The 19,719-nt window shown below is 38.6% G+C and overlaps 1 protein-coding gene and 1 long non-coding RNA gene across 2 annotated transcripts in view; both read right to left on the minus strand.

The window, feature by feature from the left end:
* Positions 1-19,719, minus strand: part of LOC309619762 (uncharacterized protein) — a 434,282-nt gene that overhangs the window by 389,760 nt on the left and 24,803 nt on the right. The gene's annotated exons all lie outside the window — the stretch shown is intronic.
* Positions 7,362-12,956, minus strand: LOC309619793. The gene is made up of 2 exons (XR_014239237.1): positions 10,523-12,956; positions 7,362-7,611 (listed from the first exon to the last, which is right to left on the minus strand). It is a non-coding gene; the product is annotated as an uncharacterized lncRNA (long non-coding RNA).

Raw genomic sequence — 19,719 nt, forward strand, 5'->3', positions numbered from 1 at the left:
CATCTAGGGAACTGGGGCTTAGAGAAACATGATAGAAAAGTGGTGCTGCTCAGAGGAGAAGCCAGAATCCAACATCAGGGAAATGAGCCTAAGCTGGGCTGGGGGAGGGGTGGGAAGACTGAGCCTGAAGAGGGATGGGCTCCCAGTGCCCGGGGACCAGTGGGTGTGATGCTCGCATAGTGGTCCAGACATATACAAAGGCGAGACCCAGAACTCCCTTCTAAGCGGACTGCAGAATCGCATGCATATTGTTTCCTCTAACCTCCTCTCATTTTAATTTTAATGACTGTTATGTCAACATACATCAACATTTTACCTTTAAAATCTGCTGCAAAGGCACCTCTTTCGGAGCCATTGGGGAAGGAAAGCAAACATCCACCTGCCCTTTCCCAACTGTGTTTTTGGTGCTGCTAATCTGAAGAAGAAATTAGACAACAGCAGAGGGGAATAGTGCAGCAGCCTTCCTAATAGCAATTCACAGAGGAGATTCCAGAGAATTCCAAGCCTGGTGGAGAAAACTAGAAGAACACTTATGGAGAAGAAGTGGCCCCGCGTGTCGGGTATTTCTAAGCAACAGTTCTAATGGGTGCATGAAAAACAGTCTATGGGTGTCTCCTTCAATTTTCTTTGTGTTCATCAGGGAAGAAAGATTGAGATGGGGTAGGAGGTGAACAAGGGGTGTGGGCGATTCCTGTACCCATGCCTTTGGAGAGATTTAACTATAAATCAATAGTAATTCATCTAGCCTGAGTTTCAAGTGTTAAATACAGTTCATTTTGTTAGAAAAATAGTCAAAACTCTAAGTTTCTTATAATAATATATGTCCATTTGGACAAAAATACATCTTTTTCTCATTTGGGGATATATGAATTTATAAATTGTTTTGTTTGAAATAAACCTTTTAGAGAAACAATTATAGATAAAGCACTCAGTCTTTGATGAGATGGTTCTGGCATTTAATTTTGGAGCCTCTTAGCAGAGATCAGATGCCTTGTTTCTTCTAGTTTGTCTATCCCTTATTCATCCCTAGGGAATGTTAATGACTATGTTTTTATATGCCAATTTGCCTCCTGCTGAAAATTGTCTTCTAATCCTCTTTAAAAATTCTCTTATTCTAATCAACCTCTGGAGGAATTTATTGTCTGAACAGAGGTGTTCTTGTTTTGATTTACGCAAATCACTGTGCAATGTCAGTAAATGCTTGGCTGATGACTTAGCCTGCACAAATTTGCCTGGAAATAATAAATACCATCTACCTAATGTTCCAAAGGAATTGACGTGTCCTGTTGTGGCATTTCCACCTGCATTTCAACTTTGTTCTTTTTTAAAGACGAGGACAATTATTTCATTCTATGTGTGTACCTAAAGTATTTTAGGTACTTTAATATTTGAAAAATAGCACACTTGTGTCCACTTTGTTCTCCCTTATTCTGAAGACTAATGTGTAGTCATTTTGAATCTTAAGCAGCATAAATAACATGAACTATCAAACAAAAAATAAAATTTCTTATAACTCTGTTCCATTAAACTCAGTTGTCTAATATTATATAGACAGACCATTTGAATGTTTTACCCAAATTTACAGTTATCATTTTAATTCTAGGGTTTTTTTGTTGTTGTTCAATAAATACTTATTAAGCAAGTTCTGTGCTCAAGTTTGCTCTGGTAATTAATTCAGGAGGGAAGAAAAAAATATATAACACATTATTCCTATTTCTAAAAAGCTTAAATATATTCAGAGCCATCTTTAACACATGGCTTTCAGGGCTGCTCTGGGCATCACCAGTGGCCCAGAGACAAAACACCTCCTCTCAGGGAAGTTAGGTGGGACTAAAGACCTCACTTCCATTCGCGTTGCTTTGCTGTGTCCTGTGGACACACTTCCTTGCTAGGGGCTTGGAAAAAGTAATTCTTTGCTGAACAGTTACAACCCAGCTACAATTCTATTTCTAAGGAAGAAGATGAGAACAGATGTTGGTGGTGAACTAAACATTTAGGCCACAATGTTTGGACTAAACATTTTGGTCTTTAAAAAGAAACTCTTAGTTATGGCTTGTGCTTTAGAACACACCCTTCTAAACAAGATTATAGAAATGGCTTTGCTCTTGAGGAAATTTCTCCCAGTTGTAAAGAAATAAGCCTAGAGAAGAGAATTAAGTGATAAGTTTATTTCTTACTGGCTGAACTCTAGATAACTCACCCCTGTTTGGAAGGACAGATAAAAGCCCAATAGATTATAGATACTTATTAATTATTTACGTAAGTAACACTTACTATCCCTCATTTATGTGATCTGAAAATTCTCTGGGTGCAGTTAATTAAAAATGAGATCAAAGCTACATATTCCCTTTGATGTCCTATTTATATAATTTATTTCTGTCAGAAGAAAATAATCACAATGTCATGTGCCATGTAAATATACGCAAGTTTTTTCTGACATTGTTGTTTTGAATTTCTTAGCTTTTCCTCCTGAAGAATATGTCCTGTGATGTGACATCTTGTCTATTCTCACTACTTCCTTTTATACACAGACTTGGTGGTCTTTCTAACTACTTATGTGTTCTGGCTTATTTTTACTTTATTGACATAACTTTTCCAGATTTCACATTGTTCACTTAAAGCTCTCAGATCTTGAGTCTATTCTTAGGGAGATAGCATGGTTAAGGATATGGTGGTAATATTTGTTAATGTGCTTAAATTGCAATCCTAATGATTATTACCTATGTTCACTATCTATATCATGTCTTGGAATTTTGATACAATGAGGTTACACATTTAAAAATTATTTAGGTGGGAGGGAGGGAGGGGCAAGAGGGAAGAGATATGGGGATATATGTATATATATAACTGATTCACTTCGTTATAAAGCAGAAACTAACACACCATTGTAAAGCAATTATACTCCAATAAAAACGTTAAAAAAAAAAGCTATTTAGACATGTTATTGGGTATTTGGAAACAAGTTATTTCTAATTCAAACAGTTGCCTACCAAACAGTTAATAACCTAATAATCAAATGTTCTGAAAATAACCAGTTGTGAGTTGTCAACAAAACTGTGCTCTTTTAGTACTTCTGCATAAAATTGATTTGTGGTCTGGCCTTGCCGTGAGATAATTATATCATTTGAGTCGTCTCTTACTTTTTCTGAATTCCTGGTACATCTTAACAAATGGAAATACTGCCTTCCCAATCTGCCTTATCAGGTAGTTAGAAATTTAAAATAAAAAAAGCAAGGTACTTTCAAAGGCAAAATCATAAGCATCGTTATTCCTCAAAATGATTTCAGTTTGTTGATAGATCTAAAGAGTAGCAAGAATTAACAAAAGAGTTAACAGCAAGACATCACACCAATTGTTGCTGGTAAAAATTCTCATTTCAATCTAAGGGTTAGGAAAATCATATTAAGACGTTTTTTCCCCTCTAAGGCAGAGAACAGAATATCTCAATATTAGTAAGAAACAGGTTTCAATGGGAAAACAATAAATTTTTCTAAAACTATCACTAATTTTATTTTGACCTTTGTTTCATTAACAATCAGATAAGATTTAAAATCTTCCTTTAATCAATTAAAATTGATTTTGAAATGGAATGCTACACTGAGAAGAGAATATAAGGACAACATTAGTTATTTGTTAGTTAGGTACAGGCTGTTTTGCTATAACAAAGAGACCCCGGATACAGTATTTTAAATAAGACAGTTCATTGCTTACACAAATAATAGTCCAAAGATGGGCAGACAGTCCAGCCTGGCAAGACAGCTGAGCTTATAAACTCATTCAGGGATTCATGTATCTTCCATCTTGTTGCTCTACCATACCTTAGGGCAGCAATTCTCAGCATTGATCATATTCGAAATGAAAACTGAGAAACAAGTTTAATTAACTCGTTAATGTCTCATTAACTAAGAAATGTTTAGTTCTTTTAAAAATTACATTCTATTAGTTCCCAATTTCCACTATAGTAAATTACCACAAATGTAGAGGCTTAGGACAATACAACACTATTTTCTTATGATTCTGGAAGTCAGACGTCTAAAATCAAGGTCTTGGCAGGGCAGCATTACTTTTGGAGGCTTCAGAAAAGAATCCATTTTCTTACCTTTTGCAGCTTCCAGAGGCTGCCTGCATTACTTGGATTATGGCCTCTTCCTCAGCCTTCAAAGTATATCACTCCAGTCTCCAGTTCCTTCAATGCATCTCTTTGTTCTGCTTCTGACACTTCTGCCTCCCTCTTGTAAGGACCAGGTGATTGCGTCATGCCCACCCATTTAACCCACCACATCTTCCCATCTCAAGATTCTTAACTTAATATCTGCAAAGTCCCTTTGGCCATATAAAGTAACATATTTATAGATTCTGGCCACTAGGATGTGGCTATCTTTGGGGGGGGGCAATTATTCAGCTTACCACAAAAAAATAGTTATTAATTTTAACATAAATAACTATATTTTCCAAAACTCAAACTAAACTTGAGCCAGAAGAGTGACATGGTTTTATATTTTGCAAATCTCTTCAGTGACTTAATAAGTAGAAGACAGCTGGATTCTCATATCTGCTTCTGCACTCAGTCTGTTCTGATGTGTTATTTCGGTTGAAGTATTAGAAGAAAATTCATCTTCACACAGTCACATATTTGTAAAAAGGAGTATTTTAAATGACTTTTCAGATAATTGTGGATATGCTTATTTCACACTCCACCACAACTTGACAAGTGGTAGTTTTTTAAAGGTTGGTTGCAGTGTAGAATCTGAAGCAATTTTAATGAAGTTTTCATATTCTGTCATGTGAAAACCCATGTGACACTTTGAATGATCTTGTAATATCATATCTTCATTATTTGGAAAATACTGATCCACTAGATTGTGCCTATGTTTCAACGATTAGAATATTTTATGATACAATATTTTTAAACATTTATTTATTTTTAAAGTCTTTATTGAATTTGTGACAATATTGCTTCTGTCTTTTACGTTTTGGTTTTTTGCCCACGAGGCATGTGGAATCTTAGCTCCCCAACCATGGATTGAACCCGCATCCCTTGCATTAGAATGCGAAGTCTTAACCACTGGACCACCAGGGAAGTCCCTAAAAACATTTATTATATCACCACTAATCTCATTAAAAAAGTCTTTAAACCTTGGGAAGTTATTAAGCTCCCGGTGGAAGACACAAGTTTTCCAATTCTAATTTTTTCTTTAAATCTTGAATTTTATCTCTGGCAACAAACACTGCCAGTTGTTTTCCTTGAAGCAACAGGCTTCCTTTGTTCGTTTTCAAGAAAATATCTACCAAGTACCCAAGTCTGAATAACCACGGTTTGTCTGTCAGTTGCTTCTTCAAGTAAAAATGGCGTGACATTTAAAAATTATAAGTGAATAGTCCAGTTCTCAACTCAAACAGTTGCACAAGTGCTTCTCTTCAGGACAAGGGTTATACCTCAGTGTGCACAAGTGTTATATGCATATTTCTTGGTTCTTTACACATGTTATTAAAAAGCCATTTAACAATATTGAGCATTGTTCCTGCTTCATCAAGGATATTTTTAAATGAAACTGGCATTTTTCTTCTGTGAGTGTGTGGCAGGAAGCATACAAGTGCCACTTGTTTTACTACCACTTTAATTCACACGAAGGCGCTGGCATTTCGACCCGTCATTGCCTTAGCACCATCAGTGCCAATGTCAACTCAGCGAATAAGGCAAAAAAAACCTTAGTATTATTATTGAAATAGTTTTGACAATGCAGACCCACTGAAAATATCTCTGGGATCCCTGGGGGTCTGGGGACAGCAGACTCAGAACAACTGCCTTAGGGCGTTATCTTTGCCTGCCTCTGAATCAATGCCACATCCACAATCCAGCTTTCAGGAAGGAAGAGCAGAAGTGCAGGGCAAGTGATTTCTTCTCAGAGAAGTGACAGTGGTGAGCGCATTGCTTCTATTCACATTCCATTAGTGGGCACTTAGTCCCGTGACCAAACTGGGCTGCTGGGGATGATGGGAAATGTGGCCTCCAGCTAAGCAAGCTTGTGTTTAGCAAAAACTGGATCACTATTAAGGGGAGAACACCATTAAGTAGACAAGGAAGTTTCTGCTACATGAATCCCATCAAACGTATTGTTCAAGTTGGCATATAATTAGCTTCCTACATATTCATTTTAGCTCATTTCATGTCTATCTTTTAAAAAACATACTAATTCATTTTAGGGGTTGGGTTTTCCTGACAAACATCCATTAAAATGGTGCAAATATGAGATTGAAAATAGTAATATTAATACAACTGAGGCATTCTTAGAGCTGGGACAAGTTCTGAACAGTGATTCTGGGGTAGAAATAAGAAGATAATAGGGGTAGCGGAGCATAATTTTCTGTAGATGGAACAGGACTGAAATAAATATCAGGGTAAGTTTAAAGAAAAAAAAATAAAATGTCTATATATTTGTTTCTTGGCCCATGCCCTCATTCAAGACAGGAGCCTTCACAGTAATGGAAGAAGCATGAGCCTTTACACAAGAGACAGAAAAGAAAGTTCTTTTCTCAGGTTCCACATTTGAAAATGGTGATAAATAATATCCACCTCATAATAATATTATGAGGGATTAAATGAGGTAAGCTGTGTGATATCCTGACCACAGACTACTTAACAAAAACTACAGCAAAACTACGACGCAAATCACTGAGCAAATAAGTAATTTTCCTGGTGAGGAGCCAAAGCTAATGGTATTGAATTATCTGGAGTTTTCTAGTTCTGGCACTGCCCTTCAATGATTGAAGTCAATGCACAAAAGGAGTTAGCATCTTAAATATCCCAAATAATTAGCTTAAGGAGAGGCTTTCCAAGGTCAAAATGTCATGGACCACAGGGCAGACTAATCCCCGATTTGTCTGAAACACATTTATGCTTCTACGGATGTGTTTTAATAGCCTCTTCCCATCTAAGTAAATGGATCTTTTAGATCATATCTGTTAACCCACCCAGCATCTCTCCCCACAAGGGTCGGGGCAGGGATGAGAATCCAGACAGTGGCCAGTTGAGAAAGGAACGTGTAAGAAGGGATCCTGCCAAGTGCTCGGGAACACGATCTGGCCTCTGAGAAGGTAAATGCTAGTCATTTACTTATCAGAGGTGTGTGTGCTTTTCGAGACAGCTAGGGAGGTGGCCTCGGGCGGCGGAGTTACTTAACAGATCCTTTTCAATCCCCCCGCCAGTGCTCTGCCTTTTGTTAATGTAAACAGAGAAAATATCTACCACCTGTTCAATAATTTCCACACAGTGTGAACCTTTGGGGATAAAGATGAATTTCTTCTCAGTTGCTTGGTTTGTCTGTGAATTGATCAATGAGAGACTGAACGCTTTGATGATGTAAGAGAAACAGGGTTTTTAATGAACTTGGAGGCAGGGTTTTGAGGCCATTTCCCATTAGGACTCCCGGCAGGGCAGAGCGCAAGGGCAAGGAGAGGGCGCAAATGAAGGCCTGTCATTCCCTGGGCGCAGGGATGCCGAGGATCCGGGGAAGGCGGCAGTCCTGGAGCCTCACAGCTGCCAGAAGCGCGCCTCGACATCAAAAGGAAGGCGGACCTTGAGGGAGACAAAGCGCTAACCAGACCGTGATGCTGCCGAAAACAAACATGATTAGTCCGTTTTAGCCCTGACAGTCTTCAGGATGAATAAACAAACCAGACAGTTCATGTAGCCATTCATACTAATCATTAACAACAGGATAAAATGATTGCATCTTGTGTGCTACATTAAAAAAAAAAAAAATCTGCACCAGCTGCATGAAATCTCAAAAATATTTTCTCTTTCTAAAAGGAAAAAAAAAAAAAAAGCTTACAAGAGAGGGGAAAATGGCTATTCCTTTTGACTTAACACGTGATGACATAGAACGGAGCACAGACCACACATAAACACTGGCAACACGAGCTCATCTTTGCAGCCCCTGCATTCACAGAGTGTATGGTTGGAATACTGGGTAATAAGAGGACATTTGGCACTTACAGCTTTAGCCATTGAGCCTTTCTTAAAAATCTTGACGCATGCCACAGTAGTCAAAGGAGAACTGATATTGTCTAAGTCGCGGGAGCAATAATGATATTGTTCATTATTCCATAATTCAGTAAATAAAAGTAAACAGATTGTAAAATCAGAGTTTCTGAAAGCAGAAATGGGAAATCAGAGCATATTAGGAAAGCACAAATAATTTAGAAGTGGTTACTACTTATATTTTTCTGCAAAGTTATAAGGGAGGGTCATATTTCATAATAATTACAGATCTCAATGTTGATTTATCTTTTTCTAGTATCACCTTTTCTCCTTCTGCTTTATTTGGAGAATACATGTAGCCTGTTTGAAAACATTACAACTAAATGGAGGATCCTCCCCCTCTGCCCAGGTTGAAAATTTTCAAACTTTTTTTTCCATTGTTTGCTTTAAAAAGAACTCTCATTCAGATAGAAAACTAAAGATTATGATTCAAAAACAATTCTAAACCTTCCAGACACACATTGATTTGTAGTAATTATCTTTGGGCTTTTTTTTTTTCTTCTCCTAAACAGTTATATTCTCTGGAAATGTGAGTCCTACAATTTCTTTCCATTCTCCTTCTCACAGGTGTTCATTTCTCTGATTAGAGGTCAAAATGCTTATTTTGTTCAGCCCATTGCTGTCAGATTATTGGTACTCAGGAGACTATTATTCACAAGTCTGCGGAGAGAGTACTTCATTTTTACCATACCTGAAATGGAAATCACCTAGTTTAAATGAAATTCTCATCAAGATTAGTGATTCAGTCAACATGTAATTATTTTGGATTTCAACACTTTTTTCTTTTCTTTGGAAATGCATTACAATCTGTAACCACCATATGAAAATTTGTGAAGCAGTTGAAATCACAGACATCTCACTTCCTAAAGATAGCCAAAGGAGTCCACACTATTTCTGCGTCTCCTGGATGCCTTATAGGAAAGCTCCACCAAGTTTAGGTCTATAGACTTTCCCATTGCTACACCTCCACTTGGAATACAGTAAGCACCCAATTAGTGTTGGTCATTACTATTATAATTATAATGAATAAAATCCAGATACTATCCCATTTCTTTCAGGCCCAAAGCTAGGAAGCTTGCCGTCTTAGCCAGCTTGGGCTTCCATAACAAAATACTGTAGACTGAAAGGCTTAAACAACAGACATTTATTTCTTGTGGTTCTGGAGGCTGAGAAGTCCAAGATCAAAGTGCTGGCAGATTCAGTTCCTGCCGAGGATCCCCTTTCTGGCTTGCAAATGGCCACCTTCTCACTGTGTCCTCACAAGGTGGGAAGAGAGAGCAAGAGGAAGGAGGTTCTCTGGTGTCTCTTCTTATAAGGGCACTATTCCCATCATGAAGGCCCCACCCTCACGACCTCATCTAAACCTAATTACCTTCCAAAGGCTCCATCTGCAAACAGCTTCACATTGGGGGTTAGGGTTTTACACATGAATGGGGGGGTGGCCATAATTCAGTTAATAGCATTCAGCTCCTGACCCCCCAAATTCATATCTTTCTCATATGAAAAATACATTTATTCTATCCCAACAGCCCCAAAAGCCTCAACTTAACCAGCATCAATTCTAAAGTCTAAGGTCCACAATCTCATTTAAATATCATCTGAATCACCTATGGGTGAAACCTGAAATATGACTGACCCTGAGGCAAAATTCCTCTCCAGCTGTGAACCTGTAAAATCAGATATGCTTCCAAAATACAATGACGGGCTGGGCATAGGATAGACATTCCCATTCCCAAAGGGGGAAATAGGAACAAAGGGTGACAGATCCCAAGTAAATCCAAAACTTAGCAAATTCCATAACCTCTTAAGGCTCAAGAATAATCCCCTTTGGTTCCATGCTTCACCCTCTGGGCCCACTGGAGTGGCAGTGTCACCCCCATAATGACACTGAGGCAGCTTGGGATGAGGTGCCTTGTTCCCTGGGCTCCAGGGGGCCTGCTCCCATGTCTCTCTGAGAGGGCCCCTCCCCTGAGGCACTGGGCAGGGGCAACCTGACCACTAATCTGATAGTCAATATCCAGGCTGACATGCAGCATTTTGTACCACATTCTTATTCTCTTTAAAGTATTATAGTCTCTGTTCTATCTATAATGCCCTGAACTTAAACAGTGAACTTCAATTTCACCTATAAGTAGAAGCCACACTTTGGCAAATGTTCCAAATGTCAGGGAGTATTCAGAAAGGGCAGATGTTAGTGACCCATTGTGATCTTTAGGTTTCATGCAGCATTTGGTAGCCCTCTGTTAGTTAAAGATGTGCAAATGTCTGTCTCAAAGCACTGCTCAATCATAAGAGACAAAACTTATCTCCTTTGGTTTTCCTGGCCTGGAACATCTGACTGCTACGTGCTTTGAATTCTCTACCTGACGGTGTATATACCCCGGGATAACATTCCTCTCTCAGGCAGCACGCATCAAACATTTTTAATCCCTTTCTTTGACATACACCATACACCTCATGAATAATTGACTAATGACTCACGATTGGCCAGTGTTCCTCCGCTTTCTTACTTTGCAGACTTCAAAGGACTTTCGTATAGGTAGAAGGTGAGGCTGGTGGTAAAAATCAACCTAAATTATGTTCTTCCTCAATATATGTTTTTGCTAAGGAGAATTTCATTCTTCCGCCGTGATGAGAGAAAGCCAAATCTTCAGCTTCAAAACTTTCAAGTCTTGAACAAATCCCTGCTCGCTTCAACCCATAATTCTGAATTCCACCCGCAACTACTCACTCCTCTGAGTCAGTATGTGTGCAGTTACTTAAACCGTCACTAACCAAAGCGGAATCCTCCTACTGAGCAAAACTGTGCAAGTGGAGACCAGATTTTCCAAGCTTAACACTCGTGACTTGGACAGCAGCAGTGTAGTGTATGAGTGTGTAAGGACGTGGACTCAGGGCAGCACAGGATAAAACCTGCAGTTCATGCTCTTCACTGAATACTTTGTGCAATGGCTTGGTTTTCATGGCAAAAAGCTAAGTGAAAGTAGTCATTAGAACAAGACCTCAGCACATCAATTCCCTTAAAAAAGAGTCAAGTGAAATACTGAAATGGATCCAATTACAGTGGATACTAAAACAAAGCACACTTCAGAAATATACTGCAGGCATTCATTTAGTACTAATTATGACATATTTGGCCTTCAGTAGGTCATGTTTGGTATTTATTTTATGAGACTTTTGGATTTGATTTAACTTCTCTGATTTAGTTACTTTAATCCGTTGTTCTTAATAAGAGAAAAAAATGTGTTCAGTGCCCATGAATAGGATTAAATTAACTTTCCTGCAAATCTATGTTGGCCTTGGGCCCCTGGGTCACACGTTGGTAGGGATCCCTAAAGGGACTGACATTGGCACTTGGTTGCCAAGGAACTGTTCTTGGATTCCACCAAAGGCACAGCACATAATCTGGCACCTTCTTAGGCAAGTTTAAGATTAACACAGGCCTCGTGCACATCCCTTATGAGTAAACAATTATTACCTTCCCAGTAGGATTGTCATGCCGAGTAAATGTCACGCAGATTAAATGAGTTCATTCATAGAGAGTGCTTAGAACAGAGCCTGGCACCTGGGAAGCATTCAGCCAATGATAGTGATTATTTGGTTAATATTGTTGCTGCTGCTGTCATTGCCTCAACCCATGAAAGGACAATTAGGAGAACAAATCCTTATATATCTTTGGCACTTGCTGAAACTGATGAGGTCCTGTATGGCATGGGCACACCCAAGGGGAAGGCACTTAAACAGAATACTTGATATTTTTACAATCGATTTCATGTGGAGGTCTCAGAGGAAAACTTTCATAACACACAATATATGATTGAATAAATGTAGCACATATAGAGGTCACTGTGTCAGAATCAAAACAAACTTTTCTCTATTTCAGGGCTAGTGTTGTTTTTAGTTCTGAATGAGTGTGTGGCCAAAGCAGATAAAGGAAGTTGTAGAGAAGAACAAAAGACGGGGAGAAAGAAAACAGAGGTAAATTTGAGGAAGAAGGAATTTACATAACTTGTGGTCTTTTTGACAGGACAAAGCTGGGCATATCACATTCCATTCATTCACCATTCATTCTGAATTTTCCAAGAAAATCATGCCTAAATTCTAAACTCAATTCCACTATCCTCCCAAAATAACTCCATTCATCAAAGCACATATTCCAATGTTACTAAATATATATTCAGTCATTTCATTAGTCAGGGGATCCCATTTTCCCACCCATTCTTTCCCAACACCCAAATACAAAATAACTTTTCCATACCAGCATATGGGCGAACCTTCCATTTCATAATCAGGCTTCATGAATGACACTTGAGTACCTCTGATTCCCTTTGACTTTAGAATTCAAGTTAAATTATACATTGCTGAGTTCAGAGTGTTTCTAGGAACCACAGTTTAATAGCAGCAGAGAACTGACACGCTGGGCTTAAGGGGTGATGGAGTGGGAATAGTGAGGGGGTAACTGGTGAATAAAAAATCATAGTAAGGAACTTCCCTGGAGGTCCAGTGGTTAAGACCCTGTACTTCCACTGCAGGGGGCACGGGTTCCATCCCTCATCGGGGAACTAAGGTCCTGCATGCCGTTCAGCACAGCCAAAAAAAAAATCATAGTAGGGCTTCCCTGATGGCGCAGTGGTTGGAAATCTGCCTGCCAATGCCGGGAACATGGGTTCGAGCCCTGGTCTGGGAGGATCCCACATGCCGCGGAGCAACTGGGCCCGTGAGCCACAATTGCTGAGCCTGCGCGTCTGGAGCCTGTGCTCCGCAACAAGAGAGGCCACGATAGTGAGAGGCCCGCGCACCGCGATGAAGAGTGGTCCCCACTTGCCGCAACTAGAGAAGACCCTCGCACAGAAATGAAGACCCAACACAGCCATAAAATAAAAATAAATAAATAAATAAATAAAGTAATATTAAAAAAAAAAATCATAGTAAAGGCTAGGGGCCCACAGACAAGTTTGTAATCTTCCAAGGTGTTCAAACATTAGACCTGGACAGGAGAGAACAGGTGCTGAGGTATAAAACTAGGATTAAATTAAGGCTTTGTATAATATAGAGAGTCTTCTTTGGTCGTCAGTTCTCTAGGGATGAAATGGGCAGAAGAGGCATCAATCAGTTCCATTACTTCCTCAGGGGGAGGGCAGCTGTGTCCAGAGGGCAGATTTGCGGTAATCAGTCCACAAGAGTCAACAGAAATAAGGGCTTCTGAACACGTTTCCTTCAACAAAGTCCCATGAGCCAATCCCACAGCCCTGCTGTGTGGGTGACTAATAGGAAGTAAGGAAGTGATTCGCTCTGCCCTTGTGGAGTATAAACTCAGGCTTGGAAAGGACAGGCGGGGCATGCTGCAGCTTGTTCTTCTAGAATCAGTTCATAAGAACAAAGGATTTACCTAGATGTCTTTTTCCCCCCTTCACTGTACTAAATTCCTCATTAACTAAAGCAAACTGCATTTAGCCACCCACAAATGTTGGAACTGCGAGGCAGATTGTCCAACATTCGTATATGTGTCATGAGGAAGTTCTTTTGTCAATACATTTTAGAGACCCAACTAACATCCATGCAATGTTCAATCAGTATTCTGGTACTAATCCCAAGAATACCTTTGGTTTCTAATAGCTTCAGACTTTCATCATCTATAAAAATTTTTCACCCCTATAAAAATTTAGTATCAGTGTGTTGGAGAAGGAAATTTATTTACATGTAAATAAGTGAAATTCAAGTCGTAGGTATTTGTATGTTACTTCCTTCAGAGCAGAAAATAAACATAAATGATACACATCTAAAAACACCCATGTAGTGAAGAAGAGCATACCCCAACCTACAGAATCAGGGATGATCCAGAAACAGAAGATGACTGCCACTTCTGATTCCGTCCCACAAAAAAGAAGATGTGGAACAAGAGGCCTGGCAAGGCCTAAGGGCAGAGAGTAGGGCCTTTGAAAGACAGAGGGTGAACCTTTGATGAACGGATTGAATCTGCACTAAGAAGAGGTACCAGTTAATGAGCAACAATACCTTAAACTCAAATTTCTAACCTCAGTGAGATATGTCGATGGTTACTATATCTTCAGTTTTACATGTTAATAAACTGGGAGTTGGGAGGTAGAGTGATTTACTTAAAGTCACATAGATGGTAAGTACAGGAAATGAGATCTGAGCTTAGGCCTGACTGTCTGAAAAAGTCATATTCTTTCCAACATACCACGTTACTGAACATAAGATGTGGCTCCTCTGGTGATTAAATTCAGCTTCCTTTAGGTTGCAGACATTCCATTCATATATTCTTCATCCCATATTTTATGATATTCATTAAGTTTAGTAAATTTGCACATGGATTGCGAGGGAAATTTTTTTATTGACTGTTGTAAATAAAAGGGTCTGTAGTGCTTATCTTGTTTGTTGACCAACCATAAATAGATCCTCATTGATTTGCAAAAATGTTTTGCGAATGTAATGCCATGTTCTAGAGAAAATATGAAAATATGATTATTTTTTGTTTTTCCGCCTTGTTGTCTTTTTCCCTATTCCTAAGTGTTCTGCAGAATAGCACAAGGTGAGGGTTAGAATCATGATTATAAGTCAACCACAGGAATATCTTTCATGACACTTTAGCTGAGTTAGCCATGGTTTCTTAACACCCTTCTCTCTGCAACTCCAAGTGTGGAGCTGGGCTGGGGCAGGAAGGGCACCAAAGGACTACCAGGCTCTTCAGATGAGGAAGCAGCCAGCCTCCGTTTCAAGCAGTGAGCTTTCAGAGCCTTGGTGACGGGATTAGAGAATTTGAACCTTAGCAACGCAGCTTTTTTTTAAACACTATGCCCATCTGTTGGCCTCATGCGTGGGCAGCTGCACTAGGGCCTGAGTATCAACATTCTAATGTCAAGGGGTTGTGAAATTTTGCTATTATGACAAGAAGTCTTCAGGGCCATAATTAACAGAGTAGGGAATTTCAACCCAAATATTATAACTTCTTTAAAACTATGCTCATCTGCTAGCCTTATGTTCTCAGTTGAGCTTGAGTCCTGAAAGCTGCAGAAAAAAAAAAATCGTAAAACGTAATTGTTTTCAAAAAGTTTTTTTAGGGTGTCTGGGTGGTGAGGAAGGAGGGCTGGGCATTGTTCACAATTAACAAAGGAAGTAAGCAGAACTATTATCATTGGACTTCTAGTCTGCCTTTCCATTTTTCCCGGTTGAAGTAGGGTTATAGGTTTGGAGAACACTGGTTTAATGGGATACAGTTAGCAAAGTTTATATTTTTGTTATTGCTGTTGTCTCTTCTTCCCTTTCTCCCCCTCACCCCATTCCTTTCCAGCCTTCCCCAAAATTTGCAAAGCAACTTTATTTTCCTTATGTAATGTAGTAATGTGGATAAGCTTTACACCGATACTTCTTGTGGCCAAGGTGAGAGAAAGTACCAATAAAATGTCAAAAGTATAGAATCTATGTTACGTGGCTATCCTTCTGGTCTTTTTTTTTTTTGCGTTATCTGTACATCTAGGTTTTGTGGGGGGTTTTCCCATAATTGAGATCATAGTGAAAGAATTTATTAAGCACCTATGCAAGGAACTGAGGATATAAAGAAGAATAAGACATAGTCTCAGTCCTAGTGGTGAACCAAACAAGAGTTAAATAGACCATTTCAGCCCAGGGTGACAACACTACAGTTAAGGAGGGCCCAGAGTATCGTAAATGACAGAGCTACTGAGCCCAGGGTAAACAACTCAGGGAAGACTTCCTAGAAGAGGTGTCACCTGAACTGAAGGATGAGGAGTTGGTTAGGTAACAAAGGGTCAAGAGGGTATTCCAGGTCGAAGGGACAAGTTGATCATAGGGTAACAGGTAACTGACAGCTGTTCTGAATTGCTGGAGCAGAAAATGCTAAGTTGGGCTTCTAAGACTCAGTAGAGGCCAGGTTAGGGAGAACCTAGAAAGCTGTGCTAAAGAGCTTAGATTTTATCCTTTAGAAAACAGAAGCACGTTAGCATGGCATTGAGTTGCTATTTAGCTAGATGGTGCAGGAAGCAGTGTGAAGTTTGGATTTGAGAGAACACACCAGAGTCTGGAAGACCAGTCAGGAGACTAGAATTAGTCCAGTGGAGTGAAGACAAAGAGAAGGGAATGAAATCCAAACTAGTTGGTGGTTAGGTTAAAACTGGACATGATTGTTGATAACATGTAGGAATTGCAAGAGAGTTATCTAGATTACCACCATGAATGAGGTGATAATGATCTAATTAATTTAGGTAAAATAGGACAAAGAGTTTGTCCTGATGCAGAGAGGGGAGGCAAAAGCTAGTTCAGTTTTCTACATTTCCTATTTAAAGTATAATATATGCATGGCCAGTAGAAATGCAGCTTAAGTGCAGAAAGAGGGATAGAGATGCAAATGTAGGATATATCTGCGTATAAGTGAAAACCTTGAGAGTGGAAGAAATGATCCAAAGAGAGTGTACATGAAGTGAGAAGAGTTGCAGACAATGAACCCTAGACCTCATGTCCCAGCGGCCTCCACAGTGTCAAATACTGTGGTCAACTTGGTGAAGGGACTCACTAAACACCTGTTTAGCCGTAAATCAAGATGTACCTACACTCAAATACAATAGATGACGTATGCATCAACCTTTCCTGAAAGGTTATTCCCAGTATATTGACTGACTGCATAAGTCATCCATTCATTCATCAAATCTTTATTACGCTCTCTAAGGCAGGTAACAGTTTAAGACACTGTGAGCGGAGGCATGAGTATAACGGCTGTTAGGATATTGAAATATTTCAGTACCAGATGATATAGAACAGTGGTTCTCAGCCTCCCAGGAGACATTAGACAATATCTGGAGACATTTCTAGTTGTCATAACTAAGGGGGCAGTGAAAATGGAACCCAGTGAGTAGAAGCTAGAGATACACCTGAGTATCCTAGTATGCGAAGGACAGGTCCCAATGACGAAGAATTATTGGTCCCAAAACGCCAGTAGTGCCAAGGTTGAGACATCCTGGTATATATACATAGTCACTATCATGAGCCCCCAGGAACTTCCTCATCCCTCCTCTGCCTCTCTCTTGGTTTGTCCCCTCCTTCCTCCCTTCTCAGGATCCAGCAGCTAAAGGGTTAATATGTGGCCCCAAAGGGGCCTGCAGGACTTTGTTCAACTTTATGGCTATTGTCTGTTCTGATTGGCCAGTGCCCTAGCCTTATCAGTTGTTAAATATTTGGAATGTTTTATGAATATTTATAAAATATGGTCTCTCTTGTCGATAAGTTTACCTGAATCATCTCAATGATGATATTAACTGAAATTATTTCCTTTAAGAAAGATCATGCCTTTTACTAAATATTATGTATCACCTGAAAAATGAAGATTTGATACACTAAGCTCTTTGTGAAGGGTTGGGAAAATATAAATTAGTGGTACATGATGGTACAAGACAGAGATAATAACACACTTATTGATAACATAAAGGAAAATCTGGACAAACTCTGAGAAGTTTAAAAGGAAACAACCTGAACTTAAATTGTTTATTCCAAAGTATATGAAGGTATAAAGATTTATATATAGCAGGTGATAATAGGAAAGAAACTTTCCTTAAACTGTTGTTAAGCCAATAATTTTCTACCCTTAAACTTTTATTTAAATTTTATTAAATGTATAGTACAAATACTATTCAGCTAAGCTATACAACATTTGAAAAGCTTTAATATAAACACTTTTAAAAATGAAATATCCCAAGGAAATCACATAGCAAAGGAAGTTTGTTTTGAATATGTTGTTGCTTTCAGAACATCTTCACATATTGACATGGTTAGTTACTAAAGATAAACATAAAATATTAATCAGCCACCTACAGTGTTGCTTTCTGTTCAGTGCTACTGGGAATTAAACAACTGAATTATGTTTATTAAAATGCACTATAAATTAGAAAAAAAGTTTTGTAAAGACATAATTTTCATGGTCATACAATTTAAAACAGGGCAGCATGACTTTTAATTTACCCATCCTCATATTTCCCCTTCATTTCACCAGAACATGCAGACCTAAAGAGGTAGCATTAACATGAAAGTTTTCCCCAATGATGTCAGGGCTTTTTAGCCAAGAGTGTTGCCTCCAAAGTACACTTCTATCTCTTTCATTACATTATTTTTAGCAGGAGGACACTATCCCCTCACAAGACTGGGTTTGTCCATTTTCCACGTAAAATTTAAGCCAGTGTTTACATGAAAGAGTCATCAAGAATTGATATTAAAAATTAAATGAGATAACATAATCAAAGTGCTTTGAAAAGTATAAAGTGAAAAAACAGGTATCTTTACTCTCATTGTCACTGTGGATATCAAATCTTTAGAACAACACAGGTCTAGTTTTGCACAGGCAAATCCACAAAGAACCAAATATCTATTGCCCTTAAAATAGTAACCTGATTTATTGCCACCTGAAATCTCACCTGCTCAAATGGCCTTAACCTCGGCTACTTTTTTTCCTAAAGGAACATGTCTTCATGTTAGCTTTAATTCAATATTTACTCGCTGAGTACCTCGATTATGTACAAGGTTCCGTTATGTAGCATAAGTAGTGGCATTTTGAACTTTCTCATGGATGCCAGGATGTTGATTACAGGGCCAAAATACCATTGGTGTGGTCTAACAGGGCAATGACCCTGGAAATCAGGTAGATAACAGGCTCTATTCCAGGGAACCTAGATAGGAACTGACCCTAATCCCATCCAGGTAGTTTTTGAACCACACTAAAGATTCAAATTCATTCAGAACAAAGAGGTCCATAGCAAATGCTCACTAAATACTTATGAGATGAATAAATTTTGTCTTTTAAAATTTAGAGATCTTTCATTTATTTTACAAGACATTTTAGTCATAATATATACTATCGATTCATTTAATTCTCTTGAAATTTTAGGAAACTTACTTTCACACATACACACACACAAATCCAGTTGGAAAGGAACCTATTTTACAGAAATACCATTGTATTTTAAAAATGATAGTTTGTATTGAGATGCAAAATTTTTATAATTGTTAGACATATCAAACTTCTCTAATATTTCAGAGTTTCCAATGATTGCAAATGTCTAAATCCATTGAGCCTCAACTACTAATAGTAAATACCAGCACACATAGGAAAACTCAATGACTGGATATTTCTATGAGAATGAAAATTGGGTCACACCTAAACTTTCACTGTTCAACAACTATTGAGAATTGACTTCATCAGATTATTTATTGTCTATTCTCAGTTTCTGCATCTGTCAATGTGTGAATAATAAAACTTCCTATGTCATAAGGTTTTTATTAGGAATAAATGAAATTGTGCAGGCAAAGGAATGAGAATATTTTTTAAATTCAGAGACAAATAGAATTTTATAGCTGGAAGGACCTCAGACACCTATTCTTTTTTCTGTTTAGAAATGAAAAATTTGAACCTCAGAGGGAGTAACTCGAAGAAAGTCCCATGGCTTGCCAATGAAAGATCCAAGATCAAAACCTGGTCTCAGGATATCCAGCTCAGTGCTATTTCCATAGCATCTTATGAGCTAAACTAACTGGGAAATAATTAATAGTAAATGTTGTGTCATAAAACCATGAAGTTCTACCCTCAAGCTAGCCACTCATCAAAAAACGTATCTTATTTTGGTTTGTAATGCAAGCCCTCAGCAGTGACTAATTTG

The sequence above is a fragment of the Balaenoptera borealis genome (genome assembly GCF_965194805.1).
Source record: "Balaenoptera borealis genome assembly, chromosome: 21".
NCBI classification, from domain to species: domain Eukaryota; kingdom Metazoa; phylum Chordata; class Mammalia; order Artiodactyla; family Balaenopteridae; genus Balaenoptera; species Balaenoptera borealis.